Source organism: Microplitis mediator, chromosome 8, assembly GCF_029852145.1.
Source record: "Microplitis mediator isolate UGA2020A chromosome 8, iyMicMedi2.1, whole genome shotgun sequence".
Lineage (NCBI taxonomy): Eukaryota > Metazoa > Arthropoda > Insecta > Hymenoptera > Braconidae > Microplitis > Microplitis mediator.
In genome coordinates, this window is record NC_079976.1 from 21814846 (window position 1) to 21828591 (window position 13746).

The window sequence follows — 13746 nt, forward strand, 5'->3', positions numbered from 1 at the left end:
GTTGATACCTGGAAATTTTCGGTGAAAATACAAATTTTTAAACGTCGCTTAAGGGGGGGGGTATGGTTTTAAAGGCGAAAAAAAAGCATATTTTTGTGATTTTTTCCCGGCGAGATGAGTAATATAATTTCATTAAACTTAATCACATATTATTATTCAACTTTTAAAGAATATCAGAAAAAATTTTCAACAAAAAATATTGATTAATAAGCCGGTGACGTCGAATCTCCGGAGGCGCCTCGAAAAAAAGTCGTTTTGCGGTGAACATCATAACTCGTTACCGGATCATCGGAAAAAAAAAATTGATATACATTTTAAAGTTGATGTATTTCTCGAGGTAACCACGAAGAGTTTTTTTTTTTTTTTTTTTTTCGATTTTTTGCAGCACTTGGAAATGAAAAACGCGATTTTAGCTCAAAAAATCGCGGTTAATTTGTTATTAAAAAATAGAAAAAAATTAAAAACAAAAAAAACTCTTTGTAGATACCTGTTGATTTATGTGAAGAAGTAATGTTCAAATTTTCAAAAGGATCGGTTCAGTACATTTTGAGTTATGATGTTCACGGACTTTAAAAATAACGATTTCGGGAAAATCCATTTAAAGTTTTTTATTCGTGAAAATTTGAAATAAACTATCAATAAAATAATATTAACTTTTATACTTATATTGAGTTATCAGTTTACATCCTTTGGAAGACACACAGCCGGAGAAAGGGATTCGGAAGAACAAAGAAAATTGCAGCTGATGTCTACTAGGGGTATGTAGGTGCAGGTCGGGCAGGTGTAAAAATCAGGTATCACGGCCGGTTATTTGAAACGCTGTAACTCCGTTAGTTTTACTCGGATTGATTTAAAATTTGTACACAATATTCTCGACATATTGTTCATTCAGAAAAAAAATTTTAAAAAAATAATTTTAAAACCCTACCCCCCCCCCCCCTTAAACATTTCGAATATCAACTCATAATACATAATACAATGCTTTATTATTGTTGAAAAAAAATGTGACCGTAATGAAGAAGAAATAGTAATGTTTTGTCTGAAAATTTGAACATATTCTTTTATTAATTCTCTTCCAAATATTATTTTAAAATTATTTTAAACGAACATATTTGTTTGCCAGTCGGTTAAAAGTACTTCAAAAGCAATTAAAAGGGATAGTTAAAACCTGTTCAAGGTTGGAGTGCAGCCGACACGCTATGAGGCTGCATGCAACCGGGCCTTAACAAATAGTAATAGAAATTTGCACGACTCATGATGCGAAGCATCAGAGTGTGCTTTACGATCGAAAAATTTGTTTTATCTCACTTCGGCAACTATTTTAAGTATATTAAGCGTGAGTCACTCTTTGGCGATAGAAGTTTCTTTCGGAAAATAAAACCAAACCAGATATTTCCAACTTTTACTGAACGCCATATGAAAAATAAAATTTACTTACTATAATTTGGAATATTCAGTTCAAGTAACAAATACAAAAATTATAAAACTAAAATTTTAACATGACCATTTTAAATGTTAAAATAACAAATTTAAATGGCAAAAGAAACATAAAAAGTACAGAGTTTAAATCTGAACTTGCATATATATCCATTACTAGAATCATAATGATACCAAAATATTTAAATCAAATTTTAAACCAAGTATAACAGATTTGAACATGTAGGTAAAAATATTATTTTTGAGGATTGTTAAAATAGAATATATTGTAAGCAGTGACAATCCTCATATCCCAGGCTCGTAGTTTCAGGTACTTGGGACTCATACCTCTGACGTCAGAGTGACGTCAATCGCACCCCCATAGACCAGCTGGAATAGTGGGGCTAGAGGACAACGAAGATATATGTACGCAGTTACGGCACGACCCCCACTACTCTCATCAGGTAGAGTCACATCTTATACACCCGCAGACTTATACCTAAGTTAGATTATTGTTAGTATGTGGAAGATTCTCGAGTAAGTGGTCACAATTTTAAAATAAAGTTAAAACTTAGCGTAGGCTGTTAGCCACCTAATAATAATGTTTTAATCAGCTTCAAATTAGTGTAGGCTGGTAGCCACCTAATAATAATAAGTTAAAATGAGGTTCAAATTAGTGTAGGCTAGTAGCCACTTAATAATAATAATCATTCTAAATAAAATTAAAATTAGTGTAGGCTGTTAGCCAGCTCATAATAATAAATTAAAATCAGGTTCAAATTAGTGTAGGCTGGTAGCCACCTAATAATAATAAGTTAAAATCAGGTTCAAATTAGTGTAGGCTGGTAGCCACTTAATACGTGTAAAATAAAATAAAAAAAATTCATTTAAGTTGAAAAAATGCGGTAGTTAATGTACAAGTTGAATCTAAAGAAAAAAACAAAATAACATCGAGAAAGCAACAAAGCTCATGCAAGACACAAGTAAGTCAATCTCTCTCTATATATATAGGGTAACTAGTCCGGTCTGTGACCACCCACCAGTGAATGACCGGTATGCAGAAGAATTATCATAATAATTTTAAAATTAAATTAAAAGTTATTATTTACTTGTAAATGTAATCTAACGTGTCTTCATTATTATTAAATCACAACGAATTGAAGTGATCTATAAAATTATCATTAAAAATAACTAAAATTATATAGAGGATTGAAGAGTTATTAAAGAAATATTGAATTTGAACATAAACGTTTGAAAAAAAACATTTTTAAAAACGAAGTTTCAATAGTGGTGATTGATTTTTTTATAAAACAGTAAATTTATAATCATTTATATAAGTAAATTAATTAATAAAATTGACTTTGGATACGTGAAGTCAACGTAAATATTTTATTCTTATTAATTTTATGTTGGTCATTCACTGATGTACTTTATTATTGTACTAAGCCAGTAAATGACCGACAAGTCATTTATTGGTAAGTCCGAAATTTGTCAAGCCCAGTGAATGACCGTGTGTTTGCTTTTATTCGTTATTTGATTTTATGAAATAAAAGCGGCTTTTGAATTTAGGTCAACTTTTTGTATCGTATTTTTTGAGAATTTAAAAAAAAAATTTTCAAAATCGGTTCATATCCACCGAAAATATAATCTTACACCTTGTTTTCGTGCGCATCGACTAGACTATTCAGGATCAAAAAGTATTCAGAATGATTAAAAATTTTTAATACTAGCCAAATCATTTCACATCATAATCGGTGGCAGAAATTCAAGTATAATTTCAGTGTAAAAAATTATTCGGAATGAGCAAAAATTTTATATTCTGACGCTTTTACAGTAGTAAGAATAATTTGATATGATTAGTCGTGAAATTTCAAAAATGATTTACATGATTTCGAAGGATTAAAATTGATTAAAAAATAAATCCTTCTTAATCCTTTCAAATGATTTTTTTCAATCAAGGTACTGAGTGTCAAAAAAAAAAAATAATACTGTAAAAGAATAAGATTCAATTTATAAAATCAAAAATTTTTTTGTTAATTTTATCATTCTATTTATTAAACATTGTTTGTTCTTCGAATTTAAAAGATTGTATATCTTTAACCAATTCAAAGATTAGTAATAATGATTTAAAAGTGTTAAATAATTAAATTAATAATTTACGTTAATCGAAATTTGTTAACTATATAAATATGATAATTAAACAACGTACTTATTTTATGCAGTTGAAGTTGTTAATGTGATATTAACATAGCTTACGAGTTTTTTACCGCATTTAAAATGATTATTTTTATGGAAACACAACAGGCATTTTCATCCATTGGTACTGTGATTATAAGGATTCGTTAAATGAAATAATAAAATTTTAACAAAATACTAAAATCGGTGTTTTTTCCTACTTAAAATTGTTAATTTATCGGTCAGATAACATTAAAGTGTCTACGAAAATTAACTTCAAGTCAGAACTGAATTCGTTGGTCATTTACTGGATTATGCCCGGTCATTCAATGGACGAAAGCAGTCATTCACTGGGTCTTTACTTTTTACGTTGATTATATGTAATTTTATAATAACTATGATGGAATAAATAAAAAATTATGATTATTATCAAAAGATAGAGTATGTCGCAATGCAATTATAATAGCTTGACAGAGTTTCAAAGTTAATTATTGATTTTATTAGTCGAAATATCTGCCACTACAGCAAATCGGTCATTCATTGGGCAGTTTAACTTACTTGTAATTTTTGTACGGAGATACTTCTGTAATCAAAGAGACTTTACAAAAACACTTTCGTGTAAAATCTGTTGATAATGGTTTCTCTGTTGAAGGTGATTTAATTAACGATAAAAATGTATCGTTTATGAATTATAATTTTAATTTAAAATTTTATGATCCTGAAGTGAGCAGACAATTCAAATTTTTTTAATTTCTTTTTCAACAAATCAAATACAAAAAAAAAGAAAAAACTAAAAAATGCACATGTAGAAAATCGAAAAATCTATAGGTGCAATTTTGTTGAATATTTATTTTTTTATAATTTATCGGTTTGAAGAAAATCCGAAAATTATTAGACTTCGGCTAACTTCAGAGTCATTATACTTTTACGTAATTAATATATAAATTTATTGAGTAAATAAAATTAAAATTCCAGCGGTTCCGACAACTATAATTAACTTTGCCGCAAAATGTGGATATCGAGTCGAAGAGGCAACTGTAATCGAGCATTCTAATTTTTTTTAAACTCTCAAGTCACTATAATTGAATAATTAAATTAAGTATTAATTTCTTAAGAAAATTATATGCCGATAACGAGTCAATGACTGCAAGTGTAAGGACGAAAAATTTATTTAGATGTCCAATAACGGAAACAGCTGCAGTATCGATTTGATATGGATCTAAGGAAATATACGCGGGAGAACTTGTAATTTGTACGGAGATACTACGGGAATCAGAGAGACTTTATAAACACACTTTCGTGTAAAATCTGTTGATAATGGATTCTCTGTTGAAGGTGAATTTATTAACGATAAATATGTATCGTTTTAATTAGTATATAAATTATAATTTTTATTTATAATTAATTTTAAGCAACAAAATTTAGATTATTTAAGAAAATTTTCAGTTAATTGCAAGTAACTTAAGACTTGCGAGAAATATCGAAAATTTTCTATAAGATAAGTTATAGGATATAAAATGCTCTACAAAAAATGTCCCATAAAATTTTCCGATAAAGTTGATCGTTGCGTCAAAAAATTCACAAAATGTAAAAATTTATCGTCAATCTAACTTTAACTTCGAATCACTTTTGAAGAAATAAAAATATCGAAAAATAATAAGAGACCTTTTTTGTAGAACGTCAAATTTCCCACAAAAATAAGTTTTGAACATTTGAAAGTATTGGTCCCACCGTGAGCTATAAAATTCCATAATTAAAAATTAAATTTTCTTATGTTATTTAAACGGGAAATATAAAATTGCGATGCGGCAGTTGTTAATATTAATATTAAGAGCTTAAACTTTCACAGGATTTTTTTTTCGTCATTTCCAAAAATATTTTCGATATAATGAAGAAAAAAAAAATTAGTCGATTTTTTTGAATCAGTCTAATATATATATATATATATTTATAGATATGTCATAATGTCATAAAAAATGTTGTGCAACAGTTGTTAAAAAAAATGATACGAAGCTTGATGCAGTTTGATTATTTAATGTATGAATAATGGTATATGATGATATATATATTTTTTTTTATAGGTGCGGGAGAGTCAGGTAAATCGACGATAGTCAAGCAAATGAAAATAATCCATGAGACTGGACACAGTAGAGAAGAATGCAAGCAATACAAGCCAGTGGTCTACAGCAACACCATCCAAAGTTTGATGGCGATTATTCGGGCTATGGGATAGCTGAGAATAAATTTCGCTATCCCAAATAAAGCTGTAAGTTTTAGTAATTATGGGGACTAGATTAGATAAATTTATTATTATTATTGTTATATTGAATAATATTTATTAATGTATGTCATATTACAGGAAACAGCGCGGCAATTTTTTACCCAAGCTTCCGCGGCAGAGGGCGAACTCACTGGGGAACTTGTTCTATTAATGACGAAATTATAGCAAGATGCAGGAGTGCAGCTTTGTTTCACACGTAGCCGAGAGTATCAATTAAATGAATCGGCGGCGTACTATTTGAATGCTTTGGATCGTATATCCCAACCTGATTATGTACCAACCTAACTGAGGACGCGAGTGAAAACAACGGGAATTGTTGAAACTTACTTTTCATTTAAGGGATTACATCTCAAGTAAACACATTAATTTACTTTATATTGATTAAATTAATTTACCAATAATAATAATAATAATAATAATTAATAATTTTTATTTAGAATGTATGATGTTGGTGGTCAAAGATCGGAGAGGAACAAATGGATCCACTGTTTCGAAGGAGTGACGGCGATAATATTCTGCGTTACATTGAGTGGATACGACCTTGTTCTTGCCGAAGATGAAGAAATGAACCGTATGATAGAGTCGATGAATTTTTTTGATTCGATTTGTAACAGTAAGTGGTTCGTAGACACATCAATAATTCTATTTTAAAATAAGACAGATCTTTCTGAAGGAAAAATAGCGAAAAGTCCACTATCGATTTGTTTTTCGGAGTACAAAGGCGGCAATACGTTTGAAGAGTGCGCTGATTATATACGAATGAAGTTTGAAAATTTGAATAAACGTAAAGATCAGAAACAAATTTACACGCACTTTATCACATTTGTATATAACACTTGTTCGTATTTGACGCAGTAACTGATGTTATTATTAAAACTAATTTAAGTAACTGTGGATTGTTAAGTTGAACTTTTATTGAATCGGCTATCAATTGTCAGAGCTTAATAAATATAATTAATATTAATATTGATATTATTTTTGCACACCTCAAGCGCGAAATTTGATTGTACATCGTAATTGATAATTTGAAATTTTATAAAAGACAATATGTAGTATAATAACAATGAACACATTTTTAATGTAGATGACTGAGATTAAATGATTCTTACTGATTAAATTAACCCGCTTTATTTATTTATTATTTATTATTTAGAATAGATCAATATTGAATTTTTATTCATTCAAGTAATTCATAAGATACTATTAATTTACTATTAAGGCCATTCTCAAATAGTGCCCCCCACTTTTTTAAAATATTCAATGACTTCCAATTGTAATGACTGTATTAAAATTTTGATAATTAATTAAAAAAAAGTTAAAAAAAAACTATTAATTGAAAAAAAGTCAACGCAGTAACAATTTCGCCGAGATATAGATTTAAAAAAAAATTATTTATAATTGATGTCAATTAGGAATTAAACAAAACTAATTAAATAAATTTCAGTAAAATCTTCATGTCAATATTATAATTTGGAATGCCAAATTTTTCAGACTAAAAGGCCTTCGCCAGATAAGCCGGGGTAAAATGCCCCCATTGCAATTGGGCTAATTTTTAACTTCCCGCTAAGAAAATCGACGAATTTCGAAAAACTAGGAAGTTATTGTTTTCACCCCGATTTTCGAAAGTCGAGTTATCATCAGATGTCGACGTTTTGAGGTCCTAGGAAGCTATTCTGACTATTTTCAGAATGATGTCCGAGTGTATATATTAGGGTGGTCCGTTTGGAACGACAATTTTTTTTTTTTTCGCTCCCACTGAAAAATATTGTTGTAGACATTGAAAAAAAAATTCTCTGAAAGTTTTAGCTCTTAATTTTAATTCTAAGTACTTTACATTTGATTTTGAAGTTTTCCCATTTAAAATACATAGGAAAGTTGGGATTTATTTTTTAATTCTCTATAACTCCGCATTTTAAGTTATCGGGTCGCCGTTTGCGGCATTTTTTAGGTAATTTGATACTCTTCAAAAGTTTTTTTAATAGTTTTACTCGGACTCTAATTGTTTTTTCTGTATTGGTTCTGAAAATAATTTTTTTAATAATAATTTGGGTTTTTAGTTGATATTAACTAAATAACGAAATTTACAGAAAAAGTGCAGATAACGATTTTTTAGGAAATTTTATTCGCTACAAAAAAGGTCCTTTTAGTTAAGTTGCTCAAGTTCTTCGTTCACGTGATATAGGGATTTCAGTAATTTTGTAAATAAAATATTTTTCAAAAAATTCCACCAAATGCTATTTCATTTCAATTTTAAATCAGTAAATTATTTTCCTTTCATTAATTTAATCCAGTCATTAAAATCAAAAGGGGTCTAATTGATGAACTTCGGAAAAATTTTTGACAAATATTTTATTTACAAAATTACTAAAATCCCTATATCACGTCAACGAAGAACTTAAGCTACTTAACTAAAAGGACCTTTTTTGTAGCGAATCAAATTTCCTAAAAAATCGTTATCTGCACTTTTTCTGTAAATTTCGTTATTTAGTTAATATCAACTAAAAACCCAAATTATTATTGAAAAAATTATTTTCAGAACTGATACAGAAAAAACAATTAAAGTCAGAATAAAACTATTAAGGAAACTTTTGAAGAGTATCAAATTACCTAAAAAATGCCGCAAACGGCGACCCGATAACTTAAAATGCGGCTGAGTTATAGAGAATTAAAAAAAAAATCCCAACTTTCCCATGTATTTTAAATGGGAAAATTTCAAAATCAAATGTTAAGTACTTAGAATTAAAATTAAGAGCTAAAACTTTCAGAGAATTTTTTTTTCAATGTCTACAACAATATTTTTCAGTGGGAGCGAAAAAAAAAAAAAAAATAGTCGTTCCAAGCGGACCACCCTAGTATATATATATATATATATATATATATGTGTGTGTGTGTGTGTGTGTGTGTGTGTGTGTGTGTGTGTGTGTGTGTGTGTGTGTGTGTGTGTGTGTGTGTGTGTGTGTGTGTGTGTGTGTGTGTGTGTGTGTGTGTGTGTGTGTGTGTGTGTGTGTGTGTGTGTGTGTGTGTGTGTGTGTGTGTGTGTGTGTGTGTGTGTGTGTGTGTAAACTCTTTGTAACTTTTTAACTAATGAATCGATTTGGATGGTTGAGGTAGCAATCGAAAGAGCTTGTTGGCCCTCAACTTTCCTGAAAATTTCAGATCATTTGATAAAGTAGACTTGAAAATATTGGCGAATTACAAAAAAAAAAATTTTTCTATTCTTAACTTTTCAAACTCTAGCATAAAACGTAACTTGTTAGAGCTTGAAAAGCTCATAAAAAATATATTCACAGTAATGTTTTCAAGCTCCTTGAGCTCGAAAACAGCGGGAAGTTTTGGGGCTGGCCCGCAGGATCAACCGACGCCCAGATTTATTTTCCGTGTAGTCGCAACAAGGCATTTTTTATTACTTTGACATAAACATTCCTAGCTGTAGCAAAATATGTTCAATGTAGCAACAAGACTAGCCTTATCATTGTAGCCGGGTTAACCGTATAGCAATCATATGAATGTTTTATTGCAACAACAAGCTTACATAAGTAGACTGTTCTGTTTCAATACTCGTTGTTTCTGTATACGTGGCCCAAAGATAGTTATAATATTTACCTATAAAGCAGTTTGGATGACTATGCTTGGCTAACGCGGCATTCAAATCCCGATGGAATGATTCCATATGATTGTTTGTCCGGTTACCAAGCATGCCATTAACAGAAAATCCACTTGGTTTCCGCTATTGTACATCCTATAATTATAAGTAATGATTACCATAACGGTATGGGATGATATTTCATAAACATACTAGGAACAGTTACCATAAATTTCTCTTCGTGTACTTAGTTTTATTTTTTTTACCAAATAAAATATTTTAAGAAATCGGAACCTTTTACAATGAAATGGTGAAGAACTTTTTAATTACTAAGGTTAGTCTAATGTGGTTCTGGTAAGAAACTCATCAAGTTTGCTCTATCAAAACAAACCTTATGTTAACCTGAAAAATTTCTAATTGTATCTCAGGCAACCTAGTAACTAAATTCTAGTCGGGTATCTACTAAAAAATCTATCAAAACTTACTTGGGCGTAATGAAAATAACAATACCTAGCATCAATGCCAGGGTATGTTGACTCCAATGAATTATGCAAGCCTTTCTTATGATCTGACATGTATGACGTCGGTATAAACTGCGGAAAAGTATTTTTCATGAAGCTCCATACTTTATAATAGCAAATTTCTCCCTTATGATTCATTAATACAGTCATGCATGGGACAGGCTATGGAAAAAGTTATATTCATTTTGAGAGCTATTGAGTGAATATGCGAGTTAGATAAATAATTAGCAAATAAATTTATTAGTGAATGAGTGGCGAAACGAATGAGTGAGTAAATAAGTGAGGGTGTGAATGATTTCCTGAGCAAGTGAAAAGATTTACAGTTACGATAAAAAATAGTGTAGAGGTACAGTTTTCGACCAGTTTGGATCACTTTTGTAAACTTCAAATATTTCAACATAATTTGGAAAGAACGTAATGACATAATTAATTTTCAAAATGCGTTTAAAGATACTTTTATCTAACTATTACAATGAAAGTTTCTTTTTAATATTTATTAATAGATTAAAATAAACAATGAAATGTCAAAAAATAGAGCAGAGTGACTATAAATGGTACTTGTCATCTAATATACCTTTTCACATTTCGTGGTCATATTCTTAATTTTCACCATAAGTAATTGAACTGAACCATCCAAAAACTGTGGTGGGCATCGAAAAGTGGCATCAACATAAATATCAACGCCGTTATTAGCAACTGAATCCATGAATTCTGGATCATATATGAACAAATTGACAGCTGCTTCATTTTTTTTGTTTTGAAACTTTCAAAAGTGCAAGTCAACTCATGATCTAGCTCACTACCGTACGTCAGCTGTCCACTATTTTTTCCATCAATTAAAGCTTGCCAAAAACCCTCAACGGTATTTTCGGCAATCTTTAAATTGACACGCTCAGGTTGGTTTTTTGTACGAAGGAGTTTAATCAGCGGTTTTACTCTGGAGTACGGAAATAGTTCTCCACCTTTATTGTCACTGGTGGGTAATTAATATTGATTAGAATATTAAGATACTTGATTAACGTAAGTACAGAATAAGGGAAAGTTCACAATCAACTATGGAATAACTTTTTAACTTACACTTTTAAAGCGCTCTTATAAATTTGATTAGGCGTCAAATACGGAATGGCAGAATATTTTTCTAAGTTGTCACGGAAACCTTTAATCGCCATTAAATTTTCGTTTGGCCCCCCTATCCAAAAATCCCCATAGAATCCACTCAACTGCGACAAAAACCGCATAGAAACCAATACAGTCTATAGGATTCTAAGCGGTTTTTGTCGCAGTTGAGTGGATTCTATGGGAATTTTTGGATAGGGCCATGATTGTGGTTCGCCCCTTCGGACTGGTTGAAAACATTGCCAATAAAATATCTTCGAACGATGCAATTAATGTCATGTCGTATACATTTAACATAACTGAAAATTTAATCGTTATAATTTATAATACTAAACAAAAAGTAATAAAATATCTATATTAGTTTTACCGGATGAAAACGTAAAAAAAATTTTTTTACGTGTTATTTAAATGGGAAAATATAAATTTACTGAGTTTCTGGAAGAATTGAGATATCAAGCTGCGTTTGGGAGGAAATTTTTTTTATACTTAAGAAAAGCTTTTAAGACAATAGCACTTAAAATAAAAAGCGAAAATGTTTTTTGCCTTATACCTCGGCCGAAAGTACGTACGTTCGGCCTCGGATTCACGACAGAAAATCTAACATTCGTGCCGTGCTGGGATTACTCGCGCGCCATCTATAACAGCAGGCCGAAAGAAAGCAGTAGCGGGACGAAAGAGTTTTTTTGCGCGCACTGGCGCAACTGTTACCGGTTATACGTATACTACCGTCACTTTGACAAGATTTGCTGACACTCTTGCTCGTATTCATAACCTCAAAACTTTGTTACGTTCCCGTAATATTTTATTGATTAAATTAAATTAATTATTTTTATTCAACTCATGCGCGCTATTCACGTTTTATCATGCCTAAAATGCGAACCCTAAATGGCCGTTTACCGACTGGTGAAAAATTATTTGTCAAAACGCAATAAAGATGTCTACTATCCCGGCCATTGTGACGTAATGAAAATAAACGTAACTATCTTTCAAGCTCTTACCGAATATGGGGTAATTACAATTCCCTGTTGTTACCCATTGAGTAGCCAAGGTTGTGATGCCGAATGTTTTTTTTCACCATGTCACTAAACAGCTATTGAGACTTCGCTTTTTAGGCGATTAATAAAACGTGAATAGCGCATATGAGTTGAATAAAACTATGGGCGCAACATGTAGGGTAAGTCATAATACGTCACCCGCGATGTGTTTAGCACTCGTTTCCAGTGCGCAGTATGCACTCGCTTCGCTCGTGCCTGCGCACCTGCGACTCGTGCTAAACGCATCGCGCTGACACATTATGAATCACTTACCCTACTAGTTACGCCAATAACTATTAATAGATTAATTTTTTTGCATTGTAACGGAAATCGGCTACGATAAGGGAGTCGCCGTGGCTCGTGGGTAGTCAAAACAGATGACGATGCATGAGACTCGGGCCACGACGATTCTCTCACAGGGAACCTGAGATGCGGCGTCAACAATTTGTCAACTCTTTTGCTTTATTATATTTTTATAACGACTAAATAGTTAGTCTTACGAGGGAGCTCATAGAGCTCATACCTCTGCTCTTCATAAAATTAATAGACTCCACAATTAATTATAAATTAATTCAACCTTATTTTGGGGTGCCAATTGGCACCCCAATATTTTCACCTACACCATGACCTGCCGATTTTCCTATACCATTCACCTGCTACTATTATAAAAATAAATATTTTCGAATTGGAATCGGCAACGAAAATATTTTTAAATCGTGAAGATTAAATAAATAAATAAATAATTAAAATCAAATAATCGACGACCAGGGCCCACCGTGGGTCTATAGACACTCTAACGACGCCAAACCTGAATAAAATCATATAATTAAAAATTATTTTTATTTTTAATTAATTTGGGGTAATTCCCAAAACGTAACAAATTGTTTACAATTAATTCAAAATTTTATATGTCTGTGTTTTTGAAAAAGTAAAATTTACTAAAGATTAATAAAGACTATAAAATTATTTTTAATAAATTTAATAACTTTAAAAAAATTAGAAACTATTTATGATACTGAAGTTAGCCGACGTCTAGTAATTTTTTTCTTTTTTTTTTTAAACGATAAATTATAAAAATCAAAAATTATTTAAAAATTGCACTTACAGTTTTTTCAATTTTCTTCAAGTACATGTTTTTAGGTTTTATTTTTTTGTAATCGGTTTTAAAAAAAAAATCCGAAAATTGTTAATTGACTGTTAACTTTAGGATAATTATTTCTTTTAAAAATGTGTAATGATGATTTTTTGTATCGATGTATTTGATGCCTGCCCCCCCCCCCCGACCAGTAGCACTCGCTTCGCTCGTGCCGCAAATGTCGGGGCAGGCATCAATACCTGCTAAAACGACATTATGTAATTTATACATCTTTGATTTGTCAACGTACTTTCGTCCAGGCATAAAGAAAAATAGTATACACTACACGGACAGAAAGTTGGAGAGCCCTGAACTGCGCGTCTGACGCGCAGTGCAGGAATCTCCAACTTTCTGCCCTTGTAGTGTAATATACTATTTTTGACCACTCTAATATATATAGTGTTTTCAGACAGTAAGTTGAGATAGTTGGATATTATTCCCAAGAATTGGTGAAAAGTCCAGCTTTGCACCCGTTCTGGGCAAAT

The 13746-nt window shown here is 30.9% G+C and overlaps 1 pseudogene; it reads left to right on the forward strand.

The window, feature by feature from the left end:
* The first annotated feature begins 1940 nt into the window (after positions 1-1940).
* LOC130672911 (guanine nucleotide-binding protein G(i) subunit alpha-like) lies at positions 1941-6959 on the forward strand (annotated as a pseudogene).
* The last annotated feature ends 6787 nt before the right edge of the window (positions 6960-13746 follow it).